This window comes from Dendrobium catenatum, unplaced genomic scaffold (assembly GCF_001605985.2).
Source record: "Dendrobium catenatum unplaced genomic scaffold, ASM160598v2 fragScaff_scaffold_8, whole genome shotgun sequence".
Classification (NCBI taxonomy): domain Eukaryota; kingdom Viridiplantae; phylum Streptophyta; class Magnoliopsida; order Asparagales; family Orchidaceae; genus Dendrobium; species Dendrobium catenatum.
Genome location: NW_021318470.1, coordinates 209,554 through 215,658, shown reverse-complemented (window position 1 = coordinate 215,658; position 6,105 = coordinate 209,554).

Below are 6,105 nucleotides of genomic sequence, written 5' to 3'. Positions count from 1 at the left end.
TATTATTTCTAATTTGAAAAGTCAACTTTTGACCCCTTTAGCTAGTGCACTTAGATAATTCCTAAGGTTCGTTAATTTATAAAAATTCCAAAATTTTCTGAGTAGGTTAATAAAATTACTAACCAATCCTTTAAAATCAGTAAACAACTCTCTTTAATATTAATTTATGCCTCTTAATTTTTTAATCGAGAGTTTTCGTAGGGGACTCTGTCTCTCTACGATATAATTAACTACGAGGGCTTGCGCTCGTAGGAGATTTGGAACCACACACGCACCTGATTTTAAAATTAAATTTTCTAAAATCTTATTAGATTTCTTTGAGAAAGAGTCAAAAAATGATCGTCTTTAGTACATTAGAAGGATTATTATTGAATGGTGTTATCTCCCTTTGGGGAGATACATCCTTCTTTGACAAGGTTTTGGATGTGAACCCAACGATCGTACTTCTTGAATATTATAATTAGATATTGAGTTGAACTTCACTTTGTTCCCTCGGGGCTATACGAAGTTCTTTCTAGAATTCGATCATGATATTCAAGATGAGTTTCATAATTTAAGTCTGAACACCTTTATGAAATTTTATTTTCATCCTTCGGGGTGATATACTTTTTCTACCGAGTTGATTCGACTTTAGAATTAGAATTAATCTTCAATTTTAAGATTCAAAAAAAAAAAACTAATATTTTTCAAAATCTGTTTTCAAAATTTCACCAACAGATTATAAGCATGATTATTCCTAAATTATGTTTTAAGATTATTTGGAAAAGTTATTCTAACTTTCTTTTCCATGACAATATTCATTCTAAGAAGATGCATACTATTGTTTGGAAAGATGTTTGCAAGCCTAAATGTTATATGGGGTTTAGGTATACCAAATCTTAATGTTCTTTATTTTGTTATAATTGCTCTATTATTTGGAGAATCTTAAATACTAAGAGCCTTTTGTCTTTTTGGGCAAAAGAGAATTATCTTTCTTTGTAGAAGCCGCCTCCTTCTAAGGCATCTAACTTTTGGAAAAGTCTCTGTAAGCTGGCTCATTCTATTAAGGATAAAATTTCGTTTATTATTACTGCTTATAACAATTTATCTTTTTATTGGGACCCATGGTTTGATGGATTTTTTATTCATGGTTTATTCTAATATTAATTCTTATTGGCATTCTATTTTTTTAGGGATGTTATCATGAGTGGTAGATGGTCTTTACCTATTTGCTTATAGAATTTAAAAAAATTTAATTATTTTATTAATATTCAGAACTTTTCTATTTCATGTATTAAATGGGAGGGGGAGATTCTTTCTAAGTTTAAGTTTTTCTACTTGGCTTATTATCATGAGTATGCTAAAGTCTCTTGGTATTCTTAAATTTGGCATAAGCGTTATGCCTTGAGGTATTCATGTTATGTTTGGATGTCTTTATTAAATAGAATTAAAACTGCATATATCCTTTCTGAAAGGAATATTTATATTACTTCAGGTTATGTTTTTTGTAATTCTTCCTTGGAAACTCATAATAACTTATTTTTTTGAATGTGATTTTTTTTTCTATCTTACCTTATTTTATTCCTAGTCTTAATCAATGCTTTTTTAAACCTAATTTCTTTCAAGCCCTAGATTTTATTGTTGAGCTTAATGTTTCTTGTAATGTCAAATACTATTACTTTTTAACTACTTGTTGTTCTTTGTATTTTTTATGAGGAGAAAGAATTGAGATGAGGTTTTTTAGCAATTGCAGGAATTTGGAATATATTTTTGAGCTTATTCGTCAAGCATTTTTTGCTAAGATTTTGGTTTGGAAATCCTTTAATGACATTTCTAGTTTCTTTGTCGAATGATTGGTTGGTTTCTTTGCTATTTTTCGTCAACTGATTCTTAATATGGATGGACAATAATAGATTGTTTTTGGATTGGATTTTTTTTTCTTTTTGCTTTGTTTTTGTTCTTCCTTTTTTGTTGGTTTGAGAAGGATCATTGTAACTTAGTTTTGGCTGGCAAGTTTATTATTTATCATTTGTGGATCTGTTTTGTTTCAGCAGGTTGTGGGAGTGGTTAGTTTTGGCTGGTGTTTTTCTTGATTATTTCTAGTTTTTTTTTAATGTTTTCTTCTTCAGGTTGAAGAGATTCTCTGGGTTTGGTTTTGGCTAGTAGGATTGTGGATTATCCTGCATGGATTTGGATTACTACTCTTGTTGAGGATGATGGTTGTTTTTTGCTCTTCTTGTGAAAGGCTTTATTCTTGGCTGCTGCAAAGGTAGAGGAGATTCTCTAGGCTTGATTTTTGGCTGGAAGGATTATGGATTATCTTTCGTGGATTTGTTTTGCTGCACTTGTTGAGGTTCATGGCTGCTTTTGGCTTCTTTGAGAAGTGCATTTTACTTGGCTATGACAGATGTTGCTGGTTGTTCTTGGACTTTTCTTTGAGAAATGCTTTGCACTTGTTGGGTGGTTTGGTTGCAAGTTTATTGCTTATGCTTTTGTTGCTGGTGTTTGGGTTTTTTAGTTAGATGTATTGTTGGGTTACTTCCTTTTTAAGTAGCTTTAGGTTCTTGGGTTATTATTGGTTTTGTCTAGTTTTTTAGGCCGACCATGTTGTTATTTTTTCTTTTTCATGGGTTGTAAGTTTTTCTTGATTTTCTTACAACTTTTGAATTTATGTAATCTTTATTATTCTTTAATGAAAAGTGGACATGTTTGCATCTAATTTTTCAAAAAAAGTACGAAAAAGTATAGATATATATGAAGCTGTTTTAAAAGTAGTAATAAAATCGTCCCAAATGAAGCCTAAATCATTAAATAAGTTATTATATAATTAAGCCGGATTCTAATTACATTATTCATAATTATATCTTATTAATATTAATTAAATTTAAAATTAATAAGTAATTCATATTTAAAATGCAAATGTTATATGAGTTAAGTGCCTTAAATCTTGAATAACTTTGCCAAACAGTCTTGTTGCATCTAGGAGTATTCATGGCGGTAGAGAAATATGAAGTTTAACGTCTTAGCGTTGTACAAAAATCCGGCACGCAATCAGATAAGAGAGTGTGTAGCATTCATAGGTGACACCAAGATTTTTACGTGGAAAACCCCTGAAAAGGGAGAAAAACCACGGGGCCTAGCCCAGTTTGAATGAATCCACTAGTATTGCAGTTGATTACAAATGAGGCCCTTTCTTGGGAGAAGGCTTTAGCTTGATGTACATTTTATAGAGTACATTACATGATATGAATACAAAGAATCACTATTGACGTGTTCGTTTGGTTGGGAGAACCATAGTCTGGTGATGGAGGTCAGAAAGGCTGTAGTCTGCGGATGACGTAAGTCAGGGGGACAGTAGTCGGTTGGCGACGGATGTCGAAAGGACTGTAGTCGGTGGGTGACGTAAGTCAGAAGGATCGTAGTCGGCAGGTGACGGAGGTCGGAAAGACTGTAGTCGGCGGGCGACATAAGTCAGGAGGACTGTAGTCGATGGGCGAAGGAGGTCGGAAAGATTGTAGTTAGTGGGCGACATAAGTCAAGAGGACCGTAGTCGGCTGGCGACAGAGGTCGGAAGGACCGTTGTCTTGCGACGGAGGTTGGAAGGACTGTGTCTGACGATGAAGGTCAGAAGGACGGTGTCATGTAGAAGTCCAACAATGGAAAAAAATCCATCTTCATATATATGTCTAGCAAAAGTCCAATAACTGGTAGAAGTCCGACATCAGATAGAAACTTGGCGAAGAGTGAAGGACCGGCGTCAGGTAGAAGTCTGATGTCTGTTGGTGGTCGAGGAGAACTCCAACATCACTTGGGCGGAGTTTTGGCATCAGGAGGAAACTCTGTCGTTGATTGGGAAGAATTTCAGCATCCAGTGGAAGTTGGGCAGAATTCTGGCGTCCCGTGGAAGTCGGGTAGAATTTCGGCGTCATTTGGAGTTCGGGCGGAACTCCGGCGGTGGTCAAGGAGGAATCTCTTCCCTCCTATTCTTCTCTTCTTCTTCTCCTTCTTCTTCTTGCTTCGGTCCCCTCTCATGAGAAATGAGGGGTCTATTTATATATTTTTTGGAGTGGCACAGCTTATAAATAGGTGTGAGATCAGGGGCAAATTGGGAGTGGTCGAATGAACGGTTGATATTGAATCCCTTGATCATGCACCGTTCGTCAGACATTTGAAGATCTTAATAATGTTGTAATTTGGAGATCTTACACTCGTTGGATTCGTCTCGTTGAGCCGTTCGATTCGACTATAAGCTCGTTAAAATCGGTGACCGTTTGGTAACTCAAATTACAGTATGAACTTCCAACAACATTTTGGGTGCTTGATTTGGGCTCATTTGGGCTCGGATTGAGTTAAATTTGGTGTCGTTGGGTTCATATTTTTGAGACGCTCAATTTGACTATAAGTTTGCTGAAATCAGAGTTCAGATGCTCCCAAATTTAATTTTTGAAGCTTATGACTTGATTTTTCCTCGAGATTCGTGCCCGATCAAGATAATTTTTGCATAATATATCAATTTCCCCCTTATTTTTGAATGTCGAAGCTCTAGGAGTCCAAAAATATATGTTACAACACTTTAATTTGATTGACTCTCCAAAAATTGTGCTCCATAAAACATGAATTTGCTCAAATTTTAACATAGAGGCATCGTTGAGCTCCAAAAGTGCCAAAATTGAGTCTGGAACGTCGAAAAACGTGTCCGGGGACCATACCTTGAAAACTGACATAAAATCTTTGAAATGAATTATCAATACTATCATATGCATATGTGATATGTGAGCCTGAATTTCTATCAACTAATTCCGCTCATAATGTTGGAACCCACTTATATTTATCATCAACTGGGCCAAATATTGTATCATGAGCTTGCTCCCTTGCCCTCCAAAGCTTCATATAGGGTAATAAAAAATCATACTCCATTTCTAGACCACTATTGATTTCTTTTGGTGGGATGTCTGAGTGCATCTTCACCATCTCCTAAACCTTATTGACAACCCATGTAGCTGTGGCGATTCTATTCCCCGCACGATTCACCTCAGGGTATGTGTACACTCCATCCACTCTCCTGACTTAAGAAGATTGAGTGTCTTCACATACAGAAGCCTACATTCTCTATTGACAACCCTGATGATAATATGTTGCAATAACACGTTTCTTATCAGTGTCTTTTATTTTAACCCAAAGTTTTCCTTAATGACAACTGATCAGAGAGCATTCATGAAACTCATTGCATAACTAAAAAATGTGCCAAGAGTTATATCTATAACACTTGACATATGAGCACTTGAATTATCATCTTTATGGGTAATATAACATTATGCCATCTGTTCAGTACTCACAACCCTCATAAGGTATGAATTTGGTTCATCTCCATCTGCTTCTTTAAGTGTGACAACTATCTCAACACGTAAATTTTTATTTGATAATTTATCCAACTCACTCATGTCAACATCGTTATTAATAACTTTATATTCCTTTGGGATGTTCCGTATATGTGATAATGCATATTATACTTATGTTACTTAAGCCATGGATATATTCTATCAATATCCGCTCTAAGTGTGTAAAGATTGATATAACCTTTCTCAAATTTGATAGTTCTTTGTTTACCACTATCGTACCTCTTCCTAGTCTGTCCTTGGTGCCAACCCAAAACCCTCAAAATTTAAAGGCAACAACAATATGCTCTTTTCCTTTGCTGCATAAATCTTTTCCTCTTTTGTCACCATAAACCTGCATAGATCAGTAATTTCCAAGATAAAAATGACAGTTAAAAAATTATATGAAGACATTTCAATAAATTTTTCGATGCTCAGAAAAATTTCATACTGATGTCATATTAGTAAATGAACAATCTTTTGTTAGTAAAATTGGAAATAAGCGAAATGATTTCAACCCAATTCTCCAAACGTATATCTGAAATGTATAAAGTGAAATTAGCATCTAAATGTAGCATATGAAGAACAAATTCCTCCAAATATTGTCTTAGAATACTAAAATTTTAATCTTTTTCGAAACTAAAAATATTATTACAAAAGCTGAAATATTAATGCATTCTTATTGTCTTTCTCATTTATAGGTTTAGTTTTGAAAACAAAATAACAATCTAGAAGAGCAATCAGGAAGAGG